At 32.5% G+C, this 24,696-nt stretch overlaps 1 long non-coding RNA gene across 9 annotated transcripts in view; it reads right to left on the bottom strand.

Annotated features, from left to right (window-relative positions):
• Window positions 1-24,696, bottom strand: part of LOC118200087 (uncharacterized) — a 730,533-nt gene that overhangs the window by 169,210 nt on the left and 536,627 nt on the right. For 4 of the 9 annotated variants that reach the window (XR_015039770.1, XR_015039773.1, XR_015039775.1 and 1 more), the window contains one exon: window positions 10,413-10,572. The exons of the other annotated variants lie outside the window; for them this stretch is intronic. This is a non-coding gene — a long non-coding RNA (uncharacterized LOC118200087). The remainder of the gene's footprint in view (window positions 1-10,412; window positions 10,573-24,696) is intronic. 9 annotated transcript variants of the gene reach the window in all.

Genomic DNA, 24,696 nt, shown 5'->3' with positions numbered 1-24,696 from the left:
GCAAATAATTTTGATTTCGAATCTTTTCTACGCTTCGCTTGAACTTGAGTCATTTCTTTCGATTCCAAGGGCTTGCATTTTTTTCCTACCTACCGGCGGTCTCTGATTAAAAATGCTGGACACAGTTTTGCATAACGTCAAACCTTGCGTGTCTTTTTGCCATTAAGTATAGTTTTTATGAGTTTCTTAAGATATTATCTGAAGAGTTCTCTGCTTCATTAGATATTTTGCTGCTTTATATTGAAACGATTTTACGAATGCCAACGAATCACGTTTTAATGACGGATATCCTGTTATAATATTATTAAGATCTGGGAAAGTTATAATTAATTGTTTAAGATAAATATATACTATCAGGAACTTCGCAAAGCAATTTATGATCTCACTGAACTCTGATCACATAAGAAATAATGTAGAAGTCCGTAGACACCATGCCCAACAAAAAACGACAGGTTGATGTTTTAGGAAGCCTGATATCTGAGGTGAGACTTAGAAGACGTCGCATTAATGAGCATTAATGAGCTCAGGGTTATAGTTATCTTGTATCGTAAGGTTACTAATTTAAATTGCTTTATTGTTTTGATTCCAACAATGCACAGGCTATATCAAGGCAGTTACAGATACTAAAGAAAGCAACTTACACATAAAAAACATTAACCTGTAGGATTTCAATTAAATGAATTCTAAAAAAAAATGTCTGAAAGATTTCGGATTTTAGTGGTCTCCCAAAAGGGTTTGTTAAGGTATTTTGCTATAGTTGAACTTGCAGTCTACTAACTTGCTATTACACTTACTCCTGCTAACCCCTTTTTTTGTCTTTTTAATTTTATTACTAAGCATTCTGTTCTTTGCACTTATGCCATATACAGTTATACAGCAAAATCACAAATATTTCCAGCGTATGTTTAGAATTCCCGATGCAGTGTTAAGTGTTGGCATTTTTTCCCAGTCTTGTCTCAGTTCATTATATCAATGTTCAGTTTTCTTAGTAAGATGGCTCACAAAACATCTTTTTATGTCTTTTTATTGTTAATGTTTTGTATGCTAACTTTAGTTGTTAAATATCACGTTCTTCGCACAAATTCCCACATCAAATTCAATTCAACAGCAAAATCACAAAATACTTAAAAGTAGCATAATTTTAGAATTTCTCACAGTCTCCGGCGCTAGAGATAAAAAATGTTTTATCCCGTACAATGTTGTCATTGCTCGCTTTCGAATCGTTGAGTTTGTTAATCAAACATTTATTAACATTTCACATAATATGAAATACAGAATTCGAAATTAAAAATTCGGACTTCCAGGTGCACGTTTTCGTGCGTAGTACTGTAAGGATCTTAAGTTTTACTAACGTTTATTTTATTTTAAATCTTTACTATCACTTCTTATTTTCTACTTCCGGCCAGAATTAAAAGCGTTAACTTATTTATGCAAAATTTGTCTGGCGAACGCCAAGTACTTAAGTTGTGGCTTTTTGCCAAGCGAGAGAGAGGAAGGAGTTAGTCGAAGCAGGCCGCTTGCCTTAGAAGTTTTATTCAGTTGCTGTTTGCCTTCCAGGCCAGAGGTTTAATCCTCGTGATAATTTTAAACGTATTGTAGTGTTAACAGTTCTCTGTACTACATACGGCCTCCTGTTAACATCCGGCCAATCTTACACGTAGGCCCTTGTTGATTATTCCAAATTTAAGTTAGAGTTTAGTTATATTTTTATATTCTTACGTTCAGACCACAAGCAGTTGGTCTCTGTATTCCGAAGTACGGAAATTATTGTAAAGAGTGAAAACTAAAGGGTTTTGTATACCCTTCCTGTGTATCTTGTCTACTTCCCACAGTTATTGAACATAGCTTTAGTAAGCTCCCTGTTCCGAGTCAGGTCTGTGCATGTTCCCAAAGAAAGTAAGACGGAACATTGAACCTGATAGTGGCGCCCAACGAAGAAGAATAACCATGGCCGAGTTTCAAGAAGAACCTGTGCTGCCTGCAGAAGCGGCTCAGAATCCAGAAATGCCAGCTGCCGCCCTGGAAGGATTTGGTTACATCGTCCAGACCATGCGCGCTTCGATGAAACCAGAAGCAACATTTAATGGAAACTCACCGGTAACCAGTTTTTTGGAAACATTGGATGACCACTTCATGCTCTACCCCGTGCACGAGTTTCAAAAGTTACCTTAGCTACCAGCGCTTTGACGGGCCAAGCGCTTAACTGGTTCAAATGTATAGGCAGAAGTCTCTTGGGTCAAGCAGGAAGTCCCATCTATACTTACGAGAATTTCAAGACTGCCCTAGTAAAAGCCTTCTCTGTCGTAAGGGATCGTGCGAATTTAGAAACGGAACTTTTCAGCATATATCAGCAAACAATCGAAAATCTCTCAAGCTTTATTTTAAGAAAAATTCACGTCTTCAAACACTTGTATGGAAACCGTCCGGATCCTGAGATAATTCAAGTGATTTTGCCGAGGTTACTTCCCCAAGTGCAAGACTTTATTGAATTAAGGAATCCGACTACACTGGAAAAGTTATTTGAGCTAGCAATCCAGTTTAAAAGTAGAAGAACGGCGGACATTGAAAGAAAACGCCAATATCAACAGCGAAACCAATTTGGTGCGCCAAGACCACAGCAAAGTCAAGCACACGGCTACGGAAGCAAAGCGAATCAGTGGGCAAGGAAACCCTTGCATTCAAAAACAGCCGGCGAACGTCGACAGTTCAATAGCAATCCAGGAAAAAAGTCTCAAGGCCAGTGGAAAAAGAAGGAAAGCATGGAAATGAAAAATGATTTAAACTAAAACGGATTTCTGCTGACGGGAGGGTGCGGAAATCCGAAGGCCAAGAAAACCCACCTTCCTTCAAGTTAAATACAGTAATGGTAAAAAATTTGACTCTTCCGAAGATTGAAGTGTTGGTGAATAATATCCCAGCCACAGCACTCCTGGATACAGGCGCGCAGTGTTCCTGTGTGGCAGAAGATTTTTTTAGGAAGTATTTTCGGAAATACCGCCTATATAATTCGGATAATACGACAGTGTTAGCGGCGCAAGGAGAAAGATGTAAGTGCATAGGTAAATTACCACTATACATCCGTATCAAGGACGAACAAGTAAAGGTTATGTTTTTCATAGTAAAGAATCTGCAAGCACATATTATCTTAGGAATAGAATTTCTTTCAGAGGCACAAGCAACGCTGGATTTTAACGAAGCGTCCCTTAAGCTGACGATGAAACCAGTTCGAGAAGAAAAGGCTCAACCACCGATGTTAAACCTTGACCACCTGCCTAATGAAGAGTAACGAAGAATCCGACAAGTGGTAAGTGAATTTGCTTCGTTATTTAGTCATATTCCAGGATTTACTCAGGTTACTAACCATAGTATTGACACCGGAGATTCAATGCCAGTTCGCCACAAAGCATACCGGTATGATAAGAATAAGGAAAAAATTATAGAATGGCATATCACCGATATGCTACGTAAAAAGATCATAACGCCCATCTCAAGTAGTTATGCTAGCCCGGTGGTTTTATGTAAGAAAAATAATGACTATCCATTGACACATCCAAAAAGGTGGAGATTCGCGATTGACTACCGTAAATTAAACTCCATAACTAAATATCCGGTATATCCGTTACCTATTATTGAAGAAATTCTAAGAAACATAACATCGACCAAATATATGACGACTTTAGACTTAACGACTGGTTATTTTCAAATAGGGGTTAGGCCTGAGGACGTGCCTAAGACTTCTTTTATAACCAAGTCTGGCACTTATGCATTTCTGCGTATGCCGTTTGGCCTTTCAGGGGCACCGGCAACATTTCAGCGATGTATGGACATTGTGTTAAGGCTTGTTCTTGGAAAGTCCACATTTATCTATTTAGACGATATCATTATTACTAGTGATAATCTCGACCAACATGTACAGGATTTAAGACAGGTGTTTTCTTTATTAAATGAGGCCGGTCTAAAAGTTAATGTCGAAAAGTGCAAATTTGCAGCCCCTGAATTAAAATATTTAGGTTACAAAATATCTCAGAAAGGAATTGAGACAGACGAATCAAAAATAATTGCTGTACAAAAGTATCCGACTCCAAACACGGCGAAGAAGCTCTCTTCTTTTCTAGGACTTTGTTCATATTATAGGTCCTTTATAAAAGATTTTGCAGCTATTGCTGAACCATTGTTAAAATTAAAAAGGAAAAAGGCAAGATTCTCGTGGACGGCCGAAGCCAATAGTGCGTTCGAAAAATTAAAACAAACATTAACGCAAGGCCCTGTGTTGAAATTTCCTGAAAAGGATGAGAATTTAGAAATTTCAGCGGATGCTTCGGATTATGCGGTAGGAGCGGTACTTTCACAAAATCAGCAGCCCGTGGCATTTTTTAGCCGAACTTTAAATCAAACACAAAGAAACTATTCCGCGACCGAGAGAGAGGCACTTGCAGTTCTGTTAGCAGTGCAAAAGTTCCGAGTCTATTTTGGAAAGGCGCCAATAACAGTGTACTCTGATCATGCGGCGGTAACTAGATTGTACTCAGGGAAAAACTTATCCCCAAGGTTAATAAGATGGGCACTCAAGCTACAAGAATATAATCTGGTAATCAAGCATACCCGCGGAAAGGAAAATATCGTAGCAGATGCCCTATCCAGAATTAAAATAGATGAAGAAGGTAATACTGTAGAGGTGGCAATGCTCACAGCATGTACAATAAATTCCCGAGAAACTGTAATAACCGAACTGGGTAAGGATCCTGAGTTTGGAAGCATTTATGAGTATTTAAAGGATCCTGAAAATTTTAGCCACCAAGATATTGTGGCGATAAGAAATAGGGCGGCCCATTACGAACTAATAGATGGTCTATTATTTTATACAAAAACTACAAATTCCAACAACGAATTTCGACCTGTTATCCCAGCTAGTCTTAGATTAAATATCCTGCAGGAGTTGCATGACAGCCCTTTAGCTTCTCATGCTGGTATTCGAAAAACTATCCAACGCGTACGCGAGGCAGTCTATTTTCCTGAACTGCGAAAGTTAACAAGGGCGTATGTCCAGTCCTGCCCAACATGTCAAGCAGTTAATTATATTAATTTCCGCCCGGCCGGGTTTCTAAATAGTATTAAATCCGAATTTCCAAATGAAATAATTGGCATCGATTTATTGGGCCCTTTCCCAAAAAGTCAGTTAAATAAAAGTCGCTATCTCCTTGTTATGGTTGATCATTTTAGTAAGTGGACCGAAATTCTTCCCTTAAAACGAGCCTCCGCGAAATTAGTTACTGATTCTATTTTAAATAAATATATTTTAAAATACGGGGCGCCCCTAAAAGTTATATCGGATAATGTTCCTCAATTTGTAAGTAATGTATTTGAAGACATGTGCCAAAAACTGGGCATACGTCATTTAAAAATGGTCCCGTATCGGCCGCAATCAAATATAGCGGAACGGGTCAATAGAAATATAGTGAAAATTATCCGTAGTTATGTTAAAAATTTTCATAAAAGCTGGGATAACTATGTCAAAGAATTTGCTTTCGCCCTTAGGACCGCAAAACATGATACAACGGGCAAAACTCCTGCTGAGTTATTTTTAGGCAGAAAGATTATAACGCCGTTAGATAAATTATTTTATGTGCAACAAAGAGCCCCAGAATTTAAAATGGGTGATATAGAAAAATTAATTAAAGAAGCAAAAAAGAATACTGAAGTAGCACAGAGAAAACAGAAGCTTTATTATGATTTGAAACGACGGGGAGTAACTTATAAAGTAGGGGATGAAGTGTTAAAAATTAAGCATTAACTTTCTTCAGCACCAGAAGATAAAACTGCCAAATTTTTTCCACGATTTGAAGGACCATATGTCATAGATAAAATAACTCACGCTGTAGTGGTGTTAAAAGCCGGAAATGGTGAAACGTGCTCCGCGAACATTGATCAAATAAAACCCTACTATGATCGTAATAAAATGCAAATTTTCAAAGATCATTTGCAGGATCCTGCACGGCAGACACGGCAGGCACAAGCTCCAGAGGTGGAACAACGTCAAGCACAAGGACAAGCCATTAGGAGGCAGGAGCAATTGAAAAGAAAGTTTCCCCGCTGGAAAATTGAAGGTAACAAGAAAAAGAAGCCGTTCCACCGTCCAGAAAAGAGAGATCACGAACACCCCCAGAATGAAGAAGGGAGAAGTACGACGAATGCAAAGAAGGCCAGGAGAAATAACGGCAACTATAACCCGGCTGCCAAACGGAAAATCAACTCATCGGACAGGACTCTCCGAAGCAAATGTCGCCGAACTGCGGAAGGGCCACCAGCGGCGGAGGAAAAGTTACAAGGAAAATTTGAACGGCCAGCCACGAGGTCCAAGCAGGAACGCGAAAGAAGTGTCCCGGTTCCGCCAAGACCAGCTGCTATGAAACGGCCAAGACCACAGCAGAGGCGAAAAAGAAGGTATTCAAGGGTGACCGAACTGGACGAAAAAGAAAGCTTCCAGAGGAAGACACTGAAGGGCGAGCCCGCACAAGAAGGAGGATAAATCAAACGAGAATCTGCGCTACCTTCCAGGACTGGGCTCAGAAAAGAATGTCCGAATATCACAAAGATAAGTAAAATTTTATGTTACTTTGCAAACTTAAGTTAATCTTTCATTCTTACTGCAAGTGGCAGATTTCAAGAAGTTTTACCTCATGTGAGGTCTACCTTTATCGCCAAAAAGGCGAGAAATGAGTTGTTACCGATTTTGGTATTATGTTTTTCAATTACTCGCGCGTAAAACTAAAGTTGATGTATAATAGGAATGTGTAAATACTTAAATATTATAAAAGTTATTGTATAAATTTTATTTAAAACATTCTGGCAAGAAAGAAGTTTTAGTCTGAAAGACTTTTTGAAATGTAGTATTTCAATGTAGAAGAATTGGCACTTGCTTTGAAAAGAATAGAAGTTAACAATGTACTACTAATGTATGTTTGAAAATGCGTAAAATTAACGGCATGTTAATATGTTCTTATATCCAATGTGAACTGTTATTTTAAATGTTAAGAAATACTGTGATATGGTAAAAGTGAAAGTAATGCCAAAAATTTTAAACTTATTCGTGTGACTGAAAAAAGACCAAATTATGGTGAATATGTGTTAAAGGTTGAATGAATGTAGTTAGGCTCTCTGACGCTACACTTCAGAGTTAGCCACTTTCAGAATAGTACCTCAGGGTTTAGAGTTGAAGATAGGGTGTGTTACGAGGTCTTGTGATGTTGAATTTTAACACGTCAGTGTTTTGATTGTAGGAGGCTGTGTTGAACACGTATACATAAACACATTCGTGTTTGGTGTTCTTTTACAACACATGTCAGAGAGCACGGGGAGAGATAATTAAAATAGTCATGAATGAAATAAGAATGTTAAGAAAATATAAATATGCATGTTACTCGCCATTTCATTGTGTAACATTTCATTAAACTAGTTTTCCTTCCAGATCTCTGGAAGGAACCAGATTTGAATAAAAGCTCCTGTTTAGATGCAGTACAGATGAAAAATTGGGTGTCCTTGGAGCTGCTATTGTAAAAACAATTTTTTTTTTAAATTTCTAGTTTCTAGTAAGAAATGTTTGTAAAAGATTGGCTTCGCGTTAGATTCTAGAGCTAAAAGTTTTCAACAAGGTCGTTTTAGACCTCAGTTTCAAACTAATTAACTCTGGCGGGAAGTATGTAAGGATCTTAAATTTTACTAACGTTTATTTTATTTTAAATCTTTACTATCACTTCTTATTTTCTACTTCCGGCCAGAATTAAAAGCGTTAACTTATTTATGCAAAATTTGTCTGGCGAACGCCAAGTACTTAAGTTGTGGCTTTTTGCCAAGCGAGAGAGAGGAAGGAGTTAGTCGAAGCAGGCCGATTGCCTTAGAAGTTTTGTTCAGTTGCTGTTTGCCTTCCAGGCCTGAGGTTTAATCCTCGTGATAATTTTAAACGTATTGTAGTGTTAACAGTTCTCTGTACTACATACGGCTTCCTGTTAATATCCGTCCAATCTTACACGTAGGCCCTTGTTGATTATTCCAAATTTAAGTTAGAGTTTAGTTATATTTTTATATTCTTACGTTCAGACCACAAGTAGTTGGTCTCTGTATTCCGAAGTACGGAAATTATTGTAAAGAGTGAAAAATAAAGGGTTTTGTATACCCTTCCTGTGTATCTTGTCTACTTCCCACAGTTATTGAACATAGCTTTAGTAAGCTCCCTGTTCCGAGTCAGGTCTGTGCATGTTCCCAAAGAAAGTAAGACGGAACATTGAACCTGATAGTACAACGTTATTTAAAATTAGATGGCCCTCGGTACCGTTGAATTTTCACAATGCGAGAAACATACGTACATACATGTGTACTTCATTATTTAATTTCTTTAAAAATAATACAGGGCGGTAATATTTGGAGCAGTTTTGAGCATTTGGCAATATTTGAAAAAATATTCCCGGCTTATTTTGGACGACGCAAAATACCCTTTCGAGATTAATAGCCCATTCGAGCTAACAGTCTTTTGGGCTAATGAAACTTTTGAAGAAGTTTGTGACACGCGCCGAACGTTTTAACCATAATGAATTATGTGACAGAAAAAAGAATTTAAAGGGGGGGGGTAGACTTGACCATCTTTTTATTTTAAAAAAATCACTGCATTATCTACTAATCTAGTATAATACACTATCTACTATCAATGCATATTTACAAACAGCATTTTTTAGTTTCATTATTAAAAAAATATCCTGCATTTTAACTCCATATGTAGAATTTATCTAGAAATATTTGCTTAATCTTTCTGATTATTCTGCACCATTGCTCTGTTGTAAAGAAATTTTATTTTAATACACTTTGTGATGCCGTCGCAGGTTTTCACTAAGATAGTTTAAAACCAAATCCTCTGCTTTGGGCTTGCTAAGATGCTTCCCACGTAAGTTCCTGTTTTTTGCAGATAAGATGTATACTAATATATGATAAGCAAGTGTAAGGAAATGATAATTTATAAATTTCCGTGCTATTTTTATGGCAACAGATGTTTTCTAACTGAGAAATTTAACTTCATTGTATCTTAAAATACAAAATGGATCTTAAGATACCACTGATAACCTGAACATGGAATATAATAAGTGTAAAATGATGGTAATTTATTGAGTTAGCATAAATTATCGATTAGAAATCAACAAATTCATCATAAAGATCTCTCTTAGAATTTTAATATGTTTCCCTCGTTTTTGGTTGACAACATTTGATTCCTTATTCTTCTCTTGTAGTAATCGAAATTTATATCGTGAACCACACTGCTTAAACGTTTCGTCATGGATGGGTGCCTTATGATGCAAAACACAGGATTAGTAGATAATGTATAGATTTTGCTTAAATTATGTCATCGCTTTGTTTCTCATATAGTAAAATTTTTTCAATTCATTTCGGAGTTGCTGAATTGATACAGTTTGAACTGATACAATTATTTTTCACTGACCATGTATTTATAAATTTAGCGTTTACTGTCACTTCTCCTTTGCTTCACCAAAATGCAAATTAGTTAGAGAGTGGTTAAGTCGAGGATATTGGATTATAAGACACAGCATGTTTCTGCCTCTCGAGCTCACGTTACTAGGTTTTGCCAACTCTGACAAGATTGAAGTGAGTCTGCTTTGCGTTATAGCTGACGCCATTTAAATTGTACGTCAATGAGAAGTTCTCAGCGAACTTAAAAGTAAATTTAATTGTGTAACCTTCCACTGTTAGACATACATTAAATTTTGAAATCACTGTTGCTTTGAGTTTCATCGCCACAGATGGTGGCTGATATTATGAACACGAAACATGGTTTTATGTTCAAACTCAGATTTTAATAAAAAGTTTATTTTTGACGTTTTCAAGAACTATGTAATTCGCTTCAGACGCAGTTTATAATTCGTTTAAAGTTTGTTGGAAGTTTGACACTAGTTTATAATACCAAAGAAAGCCAGACTCTAAGTTCATCTAAAAAAAATGAAGAAAATATCTTTTCCTTTGCATTTATTTATACAACTTAACAACTATCATATAAAATGCAATCTCTACCTTTTTTATGAATGGAGTTTTTATTTGTAGATGCCAGATAGTTTATTTGCTTATATGATTAAGTCAAGCACACTAGAATCAACTGCTTAAGAGGAGAAATGCGTTGTGATTAAGTCAAGCACACTAGAATCAACTGCCTAAGAGGAGAAATGCGTTGTATTGGCATTACACATTGAAAAACGACTAAAGACAAAATGCTCAATCAACTCTTTCGTCGAAACTACCAGTGTTCAGTGATCTTATCCACTGTGCCATTGATGGTCCGTAGATGCTAACAGGTTTATTATGAAGAAGGAAAATTAAATAATAACAGTATTGTAAGTAAAATTAATATCAGTACTTACCTGTTTCCTTCATCCTGAATAGCAGTTTATAAAATATGATCCTCTTTTGGGAAGCAGATTGTTATTCTGAAGCTTAACGTATACCAACACGGCGTACAGCGTAGAAGTGGATACCATTAAATTATATAAGTTTTGAGAGTTCCTAGATCTCTAGAAAAACCTGTTAAAGGAAACCAAATAATATCTAAAATAGCATTAAAAATATATGACAAACACACAGTCGATATGAATAGAAATAATTGCATACATAAGTAGTAACCGCAGGTAACCGGCCGGCGGAAGTGACGTCACAGAAAAGGGGCGTGACCTCCGCCATTTTGAATTTCTCCGGAAGTGACGACACCAGCGCCATCTTGTATCACGTGATGGAATGACATCATCAAACTTTCGTTTTGATTCTGTGGCAACGATTTTATGTTTTCAAAGTTTTTATTTTTTGTGGCAACGACACTATTTTTTATGTTTATGGCAACGAGCTCTTAACCACGTGTTTGGCAGGACACCTTTTAATTTATTGTTTTTAATTATTTAATACGTGATTAATTATTTAATACGTCATTACTTTTAATTATTTACTCATTTTTATACGATTCATTTTAATTATTTAATCCGTCATTAGTTTTAATTAGTTTTAATTGATTCCATTATATTTTAATCCATTTTTAATTAATTTAGTATCATTTTCCCTGTATTTTAAAAATAACTCCACGGCTGAGATTCGAACTCGCTATCTCTGGGATGGGAGTCTAGCGCTTTACCGCTCGGCTACCCGGTCCTCTTATCAGACTTGTTATTTGAAACTCTATTTGGCCCTTTGACTTTTTGCACCATTGATGACATAAGGCTGAAAGTCTGCGCATGCGCTTTGACATGAAAACCGCGTCACACATTTGTTTTTACACGACGGCTAGGATTTCTTTTGGCTTCTTAATCATTACTTTATTCATTGCTGTTTTAAATGTAAGATTTTCCCACAGTTTAATATTTTTTATTATTAAGATATTTTTAATTGTTTTCATTTTTTATCTTATTCTTACTATTTTTTAGTTAATTTATTAAGTTTTGATTTCATTTTTTTCCCTTTCCCAAACATAAATTTTATTTTTAACTTTCGCAAATTGACGTTTACTTCCACAAAAGTGAACTTAAATTTTCTTTTTACTTTTTATCTTGCAAAGTTTATTTTTTTATATTTAATTTTCTTTTTGGTTTTTACAAAAGTAATATTTATTTTTACGAATTGAATTTTTCCTTTTCACTTTTTTATTTTGCAAAAGTTTTTTTTTCAACAAATTTTTTTCCTTTTCGTATTTTTACTTTACTTTATTTTAATTTTTTGTTTAACTTTCTTTTTGGTTCTACAAAAGTAATATTTTTTATTTACGAATTGACTTTTTCCTTTTCACTTTTTTATTTTGCAAAAGTTTTTTTTCCAAAATTTATTCCTTTTCGTATTTTTACTTTACTTTATTTTATTTTATTTATTTTATTTTATTTTATTTTATTTTTATTTTTTTTTTTTTGTTTAAACTTTTTTTGGTTTTACAAAAGTAATATTTATTTTTACAAATTTAATTTTTCCTTTCCGCTTTTTATTTAAAAAAAAGGTGTTACTACATTTTTAACTTAATTTTTTTTACAAAAGTAATATTTAGTTTCATAATTTTAATTTTTTTGAGTTTTTTGTTTACACAAATGCAGTTTTTTGTTTTTTCCCTTTCCCTTAATTTTTTTGTTACATTTTTATTTTACCCTTAATTATTTTTCCCCGTGTTTTAAATACAACATCATGTTACAATTCCATTTCTCCAAAAGTAAACTTACCTAACTTTCTCCGTTTTTGAAATTTTAAGCTGGAATTTACATGCATATAACTTCACTAAATAATATTTTCTGTAATTTTAAACCAATATACACAATGTTCCTTCTATATAGTTTAACTGGAATACTACATTTCTTACTTTTTTACTACTAAGTTGGAGATACTCAGAACTTTTCCTTCTAATGTATTTTACTAACTATACAAAACTTTGGACTAGAAGAGAAACACGCTAATATGATAATCAAAATCGTAAAAAACAACCTTATATTTAGCGTAGGTATAATAAAACACTCAATCGATTTTGAGGGCAGCTAAAGGTCCCTCCTCATCAGGAGAAAGAAATACATAGAAAGAAGAAAATAGGAATCACAGAAACACGTGGTGCTTATCAGCACTGCACGTGGTTATAACTAGATTTTTAATCAGAGTTGCACTGGCCGCCTACTTTTACTGAGCCAGGCTGTCTGAACATTTTCTGACCAGGCTGTCTGAACATGTCTGAATTTTTAACGTATTTATTATATGAAGTTCAGATTTTGAGCGTAATGTGCATTTGCCCCTCGCTCCCTATTTTAACTTCGCTAATATTTCTTTATGCTTGATCAGACAGCCTGGCTCAGTAAAAGTAGGCGGCCAGTGCAACTCTGATTAAAAATCTAGTTATAACCACGTGCAGTGCTGATAAGCACCACGTGTTTCTGTGATTCCTATTTTCTTCTTTCTATGTATTTCTTTCTCCTGATGAGGAGGGACCTTTAGCTGCCCTCGAAATCGATTGAGTGTTTCATTATACCTACGCTAAATATAAGGTTGTTTTTTACGATTTTGATTATACAAAACTTTGTTGATTCCCTTTTACACGTCTTATTTTATTCAAAGGATTCACCAAACTATGTCTGACAAATGTAATTTTTACACTTTCCATTTACACATTTACCCTTATATTTAACTTATAAAACATATTCATGCTGTATTTCTGATTTCTTTTCCCCATAATAAATACAGACTTACACATGTTTCTTTATTGTAAGACCTACTGACTTTAAATAAATCTTATAAGGAGCAATAAATTTTCATGGTATAAAGCCACTCAAACCAATGCATGGAACATTTCTACCCAGTTAAGTTTAGATACATACCAATAGTACTTCATTTCTTCTTATTTTACTCTACAGACATTTATACATATATATTCAGAACACTCCCTTTTATTCAGTAAGATTCATTTATACTACTAACACAAATTTTGCTAACTCTTTGAAATATTTTACAAAAATATCTTTTATTTTCTTGCATATATCCTACTTAAATCACCAGACATACACTGAAACCTTGATTTTATCCTTCATGTGAAAACGTCACTCGGATTCTTAATATGATTCCACCATTTACCGCAGAACTTTATAAACACTACTCTATTTGAACGTATCACAGCCTAACTCTCTTAACAAGGTACAGAAGATTGAATTATATTTTAACTACAGAGAAGAATATCCACATTGTAACGTATTATTTTAAATTTGAATTATAGTCACATTTTTGAAGGAGAACTTAATGTCTATATAATACACATGGAATTAATATTCAGCCATGGAAATGAAACTTTATCGCCTTTTTCCCAATTTGGAATATAAAAATTTGTTAACTTGGAATATTTTTAACGTATTTATTGTAACTTAACTGAAAAAGACCCATATTTCACATTGTCAATAATTTATTTAGCACTGAACTCTTACAGCCTTTTGAGAACGAAATTTAATTTATCATACCTGACAATTGACTCCTACATAGTTATGATACATTACACGAAATATCGAGTAGAGTTCCAAATAATGATCTAACATAGTAATTAACATGACCTAACACAAATAATTTTAAGATAGAAATTTCAAACTGACATTGCTTAATAATGAACTTTTACAGCTTTTTTGACATTTAACTTCTCATAGATAATAAATAAAATTACACACAAATAATTATACAAAATAGGTAATAATGACAGAAAGTCCATATAATGATCTACTATAGTCACCAACTTTAAAAATTTTAACGCATTTTTAATATGTCATAAGAAATACCACACTTTTTTGAAAAGCATTATTTTAATCAAACATTGGAACCACGTAATCCTGCGCACATGTATAACATTTTTTATTTATCATAAGCATGACACATAATAAGTAAATAAAATTTTCACAAAGTACGAAACACATTTCTCTTTTAACTGAACTGTACTCTTAAGAAAAATGCAGTATGGAATGCTTAGAACACTCAGGGCCACAGTTCCTCATTTCCCCACGCATAGACCAAAATATACATGTACTTTAAAATCAGTTAAACAAATTCAAATGTTAGTATTCAAAGAGGAATACTTCACAAATTAGATGAAAGAAAGGTACACAATGAACTTGAGTGATAAATACAGAAAAGCATGTAAGGACCGAGAAAAAGATGTATTCGTGGAGAACTTTTTTAAGATAAACTTGCTCTATTTTTTGCACATGGGTTACATTTTGCATTTCAGATTAAGGAAACATTCAAGATAATTCCTGTATAACTATAATGGATTTTCACAAGTTAGTAATGTAATTTATTAGAACAGTCACAGATATATAGGACAAGTATGCCATTTCCAAGGAAAACAATTTTCCCAAGCCAGACTTTAACAGTGAAATATAAAATGGAATAAGAAAATCCCATATTTCAAACAAAATTAGTATCTGAGTATGCAAAAACATGAACAAGAAATGAATATTTTTTCTGAAAATGTTCCAAATGGTTTAAGTCAGGACTAGTTTCATGAACAGAGCATGAAAAATAATGATGAATTTTTAATTTTATTTTGTCCGTAGTACATTTACTTATGCTAAAATCTTCCATTTGGTTGACTGTACTTTACATTTAGACCTAAGTTGATAAATCAGAGTGATTTTGTGTTTTAAAGCTTCAGATTCAGAAATAGTACAATTTCAGAAATAATACAACTCAAAAGCAAAAAGATTAAAACGACAAGAGAATATACTGCAAGCAAGCGAACGTGATAAATGACTTTTTGGGCTGAATTTCATGAATTCATAGATGGGGTGCAAAATTTTAATGCACTGTATATGAACTATTTTTCAAATGTATTACGATCACCAACTTTATATAGACTTTAAGTAAACATTTCATGTTAATTTACCATTTTTTCCTGAGATTTATCTACGTATTTACTAAATTTTTGCATTTTGTTTATAAATATAATACCAAAAGGACATAAGAGAACATTTGTTTCTTGAAAATGTCCATAATTTTACCCAACTGTTATTTCTTTCATAGCTTTGAAGTAACCTATTAAACATATAGTTATCTCGTATTGACCAGACAGCCGTTGGTCGTGCCAATGTCTGAGTTAAGTCACACAGCTAGGGAATTTAAGTAATATTTTACCAGTACGGAGAACTTCTTACGGCGTTTTTGATGAAAATTGACCGAATTTAGTATTTAATTACTAACCTATGAGCCTTTAACTATTTTTTTTATTCGAAAAAAACACACCAGAAATTATCCTCAAGATTTTCCATACAGATTTTCCATGTACTACTTTTCATGAAATTACATTTCCAATGAAATTTGATTCATTGTCCAGATAGTTAAATGTTCGTTATTTTTTCGCATACGAATGCATTTCGTGTCTCACATACGCTCATTACATATGATTTAACAAAATTACAAATGAGTTAGAAGTTAAGTGAATATTTCCTGAAATACTGTACATTTCATTTCGGAAAGTTTACACGAGTATCTTCATTTTGAATCCTTTAATGTTTCTTTTCTTGCATCCAAAGTAAATTTAGAGTAAAAAATTTTCAGTTTGGACGAAAGTTATTTACCGATGGTTGTGACGTGTTCGTGTTTTCATATATTGTTTTTTGTGAAGTACCTTATCGATAACCTTTTGAACACTTTGAATATTACGGCCACTGCAAATCATTGAATTTTCATAAATTTTCTTATTTATCTTTTACAAGTCCTTGTAAAGATTTGGGAACAAATTTTTATTAAATAGTTGTATTGTATGATTTAATAACTTTTTACACGTTTGGAAGATTTAACTTCAACAACACTACCACACTGAATCAGAAATTAAGAAAAGAAATGGATTTTTTTTATCTTAGTATGCTACAGGAATAGATAATTTTTCTCTAATGTATTTGAATGTAGTAGATAATGGAGACTTTTAACACAGATCATACAGACTTTGAATATTTTCTCTAAGTCACCAAAAATTGCATTGTCATAGATTTTATTCATAAAGTCTTTTTCTTTCTTAAAAGAAGTTTATATACTAATTTCATTAGAAACATATCTAAGAAAATATCTGACATTCATAAGAAAATCAGCGCTTGTTTCTTTACTAAATGTGTACTTTCTGACTTCATTCTACTGAAACGAAAATATTCATAACTTATTGCGAAGAAAAATGTTATACTTTTTGATTAATTTTCATACCACAGTATTATCTTTGAAATTTTTTTTCCTAGTCCACTGCTAATATATTGCTAATTTTCGTACGTGACAAAAAAACTCAGTTTAGAAACTTTTCTACTTAAATCCTTGTATTGCATTGCTGAACCGGGGCCATTCTTTCATTTTTATCACATATCATGCTAATGTTTTAGAAAAAGCATATTATTTCCTTCTGTTAGCACAATTTTTTAACCAACATTTTACTATTACAGAGACTTCTTTATTAAAATCTCAAGTGTTAAATTGAACGTTTCATTACTAATTTTGAAGATTCTGGATATATCCTACTTAAAAGTTCATAACCGATTAGCAAAATAATTTTATATATGTACTTCGTTGTGCTCTTGGTTAATTTTTTTTTAAATCGTTGTTCAACTATAACACTTGATTTCTAGTGAAGTATCGAAATGATTATTTACTTTCTGCTTTTTCCAAAGAATTTCGTAGACACATATGTTCAGTACAGAAAAATGTTTTCCTAACTTACCAGTATCATTACCAAAATAGAAAACATGCAAAAATTTTCCTAAAAATTTATATATTTGTTTTTTAGAAACATTTACACGAATACCCATATTTAATTATTTAACGTGTATTTTCCTATATCAGAACTAAAATTTCGAACGAAAATTTTTAACTAATGTTATGTTCCGTAAAATTTTTGTATTTGTGATGTCATCTTTTTTTTGCAAAAGTTTTCAGAGTGTGCTCTCGGTAGTCTTTTAGACATTCTGAAACTGTTTTATCTTTGCTATTGGAAACTATTCTCTTTGCTATTGGAAACTATTTTAATTTTGCTGTTGGTATATGCCTATGAATTCTCGATACTTTCTTGGTTTATCTTCAACTTATGAAATATTTAAATACTTAAAAATATATTTGTAGATCATCTATGTTGAAACTTGTGATAGATTTCCTGGATTAAATTTTTTTTGGAAAATGTATTTTATTTTATTTACGTGAATGAAACTGATGTTTTCTTAAAATTTTATTATTCAGATTATTAGTCAATTATGACAGAATGTCTAATTTGTCCTCTTTTTAGTCAACATTCATATGAACTTCAGTATTTCAAATCTCTCACGTAACTGTAATTTTTCCTATTGGTAGTAGGAAGACGAATGAAATACATGCAGTTTATGCAGACATAAGGGTAAACATCTGGAAGTAGAGAAATTCTTCATATTTAGGCAATTCAGTAGAATGTGCAAATATTCATCCTATTCGAAGCTTATTTTTGGAATTACATAGCATATAAAGTGTAAATTTAATAAAAAGAGATATAATGAAAATCAAGTACTCTGCAAAATCTGAACGATAATTATGCAAAACTAGTTATAAGGCAGTTTTTCATAGAAAGTGGTTTCAAAGGAGGAAACATGCCAGCAATCTTCTAAAACTTTAAGTAGGCGTTTGATCTTCGCTCTTACGTAGAATTTACAATTCTACTTTACTTTTGTAAGTTAGTAATGAACTACTAAATTCGGTCAATTTTCATCAAAAACGCTGTAAGAAGTTCTCCGTACTGGTAAAATATTACTTAAATTCCCTAGCTGTGTGACTTAACTCAGACATTGGCACGACCAACGGCTGTCTGGTCAATACGAGATAACTATATGTTTAATAGGTTACTTCAAAGCTATGAAAGAAATAACAGTTGGGTAAAATTATGGACATTTTCAAGAAACAAATGTTCTCTTATGTCCTTTTGGTATTATATTTATAAACAAAATGCAAAAATTTAGTAAATACGTAGATAAATCTCAGGAAAAAATGGTAAATTAACATGAAATGTTTACATAAAGTCTATGTAAAGTTGGTGATCGTAATACATTTAAAAAATAGTTCATATACAGTGCATTAAAATTTTGCACCCCATCTATGAATTCATGAAATTCAGCCCAAAAAGTCATTTATCACGTTCGCTTGCTTGCAGTATATTCTCTTGTCGTTTTAATCTTTTTGCTTTTGAGTTGTATTATTTCTGAAATTGTACTATTTCTGAATCTGAAGCTTTAAAACACAAAATCACTCTGATTTATCAACTTAGGTCTAAATGTAAAGTACAGTCAACCAAATGGAAGATTTTAGCATAAGTAAATGTACTACGGACAAAATAAAATTAAAAATTCATCATTATTTTTCATGCTCTGTTCATGAAACTAGTCCTGACTTAAACCATTTGGAACATTTTCAGAAAAAATATTCATTTCTTGTTCATGTTTTTGCATACTCAGATACTAATTTTGTTTGAAATATGGGATTTTCTTATTCCATTTTATATTTCAATGTTAAAGTCTGGCTTGGGAAAATTGTTTTCCTTGGAAATGGCATACTTGTCCTATATATCTGTGACTGTTCTAATAAATTACATTACTAACATGTGAAAATCCATTATAGTTATACAGGAATTATCTTGAATGTTTCCTTAATCTGAAATGCAAAATGTAACCCATGTGCAAAAAATAGAGCAAGTTTATCTTAAAAACGTTCTCCACGAATACATCTTTTTCTCGGTCCTTACATGCTTTTCTGTATTTATCACTCAAGTTCATTGTGTACCTTTCTTTCATCTAATTTGTGAAGTATTCCTCTTTGAATACTAACATTTGAATTTGTTTAACTGATTTTAAAGTACATGTATATTTTGGTAAATGCGTGGGGAAATGAGGAACTGTGGCCCTGAGTGTTCTAAGCATTCCATACTGCATTTTTCTTAAGAGTACAGTTCAGTTAAAAGAGAAATATGTTTCGTACTTTGTGAAAATTTTATTTACTTATTATGTGTCATGCTTATGATAAATAAAAAATGTTATACATGTGCGCAGGATTACATGGTTCCAATGTTTGATTAAAATAATGCTTTTCAAAAAAGTGTGGTCTTTCTTATGACATATTAAAAATGCGTTAAATTTTTTAAAGTTGGTGACTATAGTAGATCATTATATGGACTTTCTGTCATTATTACCTATTTTGTATAATTATTTGTATGTAATTTTATTTATTATCTATGAGAAGTTAAATGTCAAAAAAGCTGTAAAAGTTCATTATTAAGCAATGTCAGTTTGAAATTTCTATCTTAAAATTATTTGTGTTAGGTCATGTTAATTACTATGTTAGATCATTATTTGGAACTCTACTCGATATTTCGTGTAATGTATCATAACTGTGTAGGAGTCAATTGTCAGGTACGATAAATTAAATTTCGTTCTCAAAAGGCTGTAAGAGTTCAGTGCTAAATAAATTATTGACAATGTGAAATATGGGTCTTTTTCAGTTAAGTTACAATAAATACGTTAAAAATATTCCAAGTTAACAAATTTTTATATTCCAAATTGGGAAAAAGGCGATAAAGTTTCATTTCCATGGCTGAATATTAATTCCATGTGTATTATATAGACATTAAGTTCTCCTTCAAAAATGTGACTATAATTCAAATTTAAAATAATACGTTACAATGTGGATATTCTTCTCTGTAGTTAAAATATAATTCAATCTTCTGTACCTTGTTAAGAGAGTTAGGCTGTGATACGTTCAAATAGAGTAGTGTTTATAAAGTTCTGCGGTAAATGGTGGAATCATATTAAGAATCCGAGTGACGTTTTCACATGAAGGATAAAATCAAGGTTTCAGTGTATGTCTGGTGATTTAAGTAGGATATATGCAAGAAAATAAAAGATATTTTTGTAAAATATTTCAAAGAGTTAGCAAAATTTGTGTTAGTAGTATAAATGAATCTTACTGAATAAAAGGGAGTGTTCTGAATATATATGTATAAATGTCTGTAGAGTAAAATAAGAAGAAATGAAGTACTATTGGTATGTATCTAAACTTACTGGGTAGAAATGTTCCATGCATTGGTTTGAGTGGCTTTATACCATGAAAATTTATTGCTCCTTATAAGATTTATTTAAAGTCAGTAGGTCTTACAATAAAGAAACATGTGTAAGTCTGTATTTATTATGGGGAAAAGAAATCAGAAATACAGCATGAATATGTTTTATAAGTTAAATATAAGGGTAAATGTGTAAATGGAAAGTGTAAAAATTACATTTGTCAGACATAGTTTGGTGAATCCTTTGAATTAAAGTAAGACGTGTAAAAGGGAATCAACAAAGTTTTGTATAGTTAGTAAAATACATTAGAAGGAAAAGTTCTGAGTATCTCCAACTTAGTAGTGAAAAAGTAAGAAATGTAGTATTCCAGTTAAACTATATAGAAGGAACATTGTGTATGTTGGTTTAAAATTACAGAAAATATTATTTAGTGAAGTTATATGCATGTAAATTCCAGCTTAAAATTTCAAAAACGGAGAAAGTTAGGTAAGTTTACTTTTGGAGAAATGGAAGTGTAACATGATGTTGTATTTAAAACACGGGGAAAAATAATTAAGGGTAAAATAAAAATGTAACAAAAAAATTAAGGGAAAGGAAAAAAAAAATTTACTTTTGGAAGTAAAATGCATACGGGAAAAAACAAAAAACTGCATTTGTGTAAACAAAAAACTCAAAAAAATTAAAATTATGAAACTAAATATTACTTTTGTAAAAAAAATTAAGTTAAAAATGTAGTAACACCTTTTTTTTTAAATAAAAAGCGGAAAGGAAAAATTAAATTTGTAAAAATAAATATTACTTTTGTAAAACCAAAAAAAAAGTTTAAACAAAAAAAAAAATAAATAAATAAATAAAGTAAAGTAAAAATACGAAAAGGAATAAATTTTGGAAAAAAACTTTTGCAAAATAAAAAAGTGAAAAGGAAAAAGTCAATTCGTAAATAAAAAATATTACTTTTGTAGAACCAAAAAGAAAGTTAAACAAAAAATTAAAATAAAGTAAAGTAAAAATACGAAAAGGAAAAAAAATTGGGGAAAAAAAAACTTTTGCAAAATAAAAAAGTGAAAAGGAAAAATTCAATTCGTAAAAATAAATATTACTTTTGTAAAAACCAAAAAGAAAATTAAATATAAAAAAATAAACTTTGCAAGATAAAAAGTAAAAAGAAAATTTAAGTTCACTTTTGTGGAAGTAAACGTCAATTTGCGAAAGTTAAAAATAAAATTTATGTTTGGGAAAGGGAAAAAAATGAAATCAAAAATTAATAAATTAACTAAAAAATAGTAAGAATAAGATAAAAAATGAAAACAATTAAAAATATCTTAATAATAAAAAATATTAAACTGTGGGAAAATCTTACATTTAAAACAGCAATGAATAAAGTAATGATTAAGAAGCCAAAAGAAATCCTAGCCGTCGTGTAAAAACAAATGTGTGACGCGGTTTTCATGTCAAAGCGCATGCGCAGACTTTCAGCCTTATGTCATCAATGGTGCAAAAAGTCAAAGGGCCAAATAGAGTTTCAAATAACAAGTCTGATAAGAGGACCGGGTAGCCGAGCGGTAAAGCGCTAGACTCCCATCCCAGAGATAGCGAGTTCGAATCTCAGCCGTGGAGTTATTTTTAAAATACAGGGAAAATGATACTAAATTAATTAAAAATGGATTAAAATATAATGGAATCAATTAAAACTAATTAAAACTAATGACGGATTAAATAATTAAAATGAATCGTATAAAAATGAGTAAATAATTAAAAGTAATGACGTATTAAATAATTAATCACGTATTAAATAATTAAAAACAATAAATTAAAAGTGGTGTCCTGCCAAACACGTGGTTAAGAGCTCGTTGCCATAAACCTAAAAAAGAGTGTCGTTGCCACAAAAAATAAAAACTTTGAAAACATAAAATCGTTGCCACAGAATCAAAACGAAAGTTTGATGATGTCATTCCATCACGTGATACAAGATGGCGCTGGTGTCGTCACTTCCGGAGAAATCCAAAATGGCGGAGGTCACGCCCTTTTCTGTGACGTCTCTTCCGCCGGCCGGTTACCTGCGGTTACTACTTACATAGTGCAATTTTCAGCTTCAAAATTGGGAACTCATTAAAAGACTTTAATTTTTTGGCAATTTCAGTGATGCGTTAAAGAGTTAGCCGTTAGAGAATTAAATCTGTAAGAGATGCATTTGATAGCAGGGACAAAGATGTGAGAAAACGTAGATGAAGATCAGGTATGAACATCACACATTTGTTTGTATCTGTCCTGTCACTACATTTTAGGCCCATTATAATAGCTGAACAATTCATTAGTATCTCGACCTGTGTTGCAATCTCGAAGAATATGTATGTATAAATTCCTTTAAAAATTCCTCTACGAAGGCTGTCCTTCTCTTAGGTCCATAAACTTCACGTGCTTTGTTACAATGCAAGTAATCCAACTGATTACATGTATAATTTCTATATAACTGACAGCCCGTTCGAACATCAGTGAGTTTGAGTGCTCTGGCTTAGGTGAAAGTTGTGGCATACTACATCAATGACTATTAGAAATACACATCTTTGCGCCATTATTGGCAAATGCTGTAAATTGCGAATCTAATCTCTTCCGAAACAGGCTGTACGTTATGAGTGAAAGTGTTCTATAGCTGACTGCCCTAGTTGAAAATGAATGTTTTGTGTGCACTGGCCGCTGAGAAAGGCTTGGCATATTACGCCATGACTATTCGATATCTTTTTGCTATTACTGGTAGGTGCTGTAAATTGTGAATCCGAAAGTCTTCCCAAACGTGTCGTACATTGTGAATGAAAATGTTCCGTAACTGACTTCCCAGTCGAAAATCAGTGTGTTGCGTGCATTGGCTGATATGAAAGGTTTGGCATAGTACACCATTACTACTGGAAAGGCACACCTTTGTGCCGTTATTGGTAAGTGTTAAGTGAGTGCCCAGTCGAAAATCAGTGTGTTTTGAGCACTGGCTGATGTGAAAGGCTTGGCATACTATATTAAGAAACATCTTTGTGACATTATTGGTAAATGCTATAAATTATGAATCTAATCTCTTCCGAAAAGTACTATACATTGTGAGAGAATGTGTTCTGTCGAAAATCAGTTTTTGTGCACAGGCTGATGTGAAAGGCTTAGCATCTTATACCATGACTACTAGCGCAGCCTTGTTTGTCATAAAATCTTGTCGATTAGGTGGATGGGGCTGCGCCCTATTTGTACCATGACTACTAGAAACATACCTTGTTGTGGCATTATTAGCAAGCGCTGTAAACTGGGAACCTAATCTCCTCTGAAATATACTGTACATTGTGGATGAAAGTGAGATGGATATTCTACATTTAAATTCTAGTCAAAGCCCAAGTCTTCACATCATTAATAACGGCTTTTTTATGGAATCAGAACTGGAAATATTAGCAAGTAAACTCCGTAACGAATACTGAAGACTATGAGGAGAAATGGGACAAATCTTTGTCATCTTTTCCTCAACCTCTCGAAAAACTTTTAGTTCAGATTTAGAAAAGAAAAAAGTCTGATGTGGTCCCCATATGACTTGTACGGAAAATTAAATTATGCGCAATTTTTCCTGCATTTCATTTAAACTTATTTCCTCGAACTTCATTAGAGATATATCTCTCATTCAATTCAGTTCTCACTTCGAAGCAAGGCAAAAATACATACAACTCCGTTATAAATTGTAACATACAGAAAAACCTAAAACACCAAATAACAAAAGAAGCAATTCTTACAATTAAAATTATAGTTTCTAGGAAGAAAACATTTTCGGTGCACTAAACTGAAAGTTAACTTTAGGCCACACTGAGCTCACAGACGTTGAATTTGGTGCACTAGTTATCTGAATTTACTGTAAACAAATGACGGCTTCATTAGGCTTGCCGCAATTAAACTTTTAAACTCTTGATAATTATACAACTATTCCGTGGAAATTAATTAAAGTCATAAAAACTTTAGAAAGAATAATATAATTCAATTACCTTTAAAGTAAAAAAGGCACAATTTACCAACATATAAGTACAAAAAATCTGTGCTTACCAAGCCGAGTAATAGAGTGAGTATATTATATACATATATATATATATATACTGTA

The sequence above is a fragment of the Stegodyphus dumicola genome, chromosome 1 (genome assembly GCF_044657685.1).
Source record: "Stegodyphus dumicola isolate Sdum_Otavi_A_Nest chromosome 1, ASM4465768v1".
Taxonomy (NCBI): Eukaryota; Metazoa; Arthropoda; class Arachnida; order Araneae; family Eresidae; genus Stegodyphus; species Stegodyphus dumicola.
This window is presented reverse-complemented; position numbering and strand designations above follow the sequence as displayed.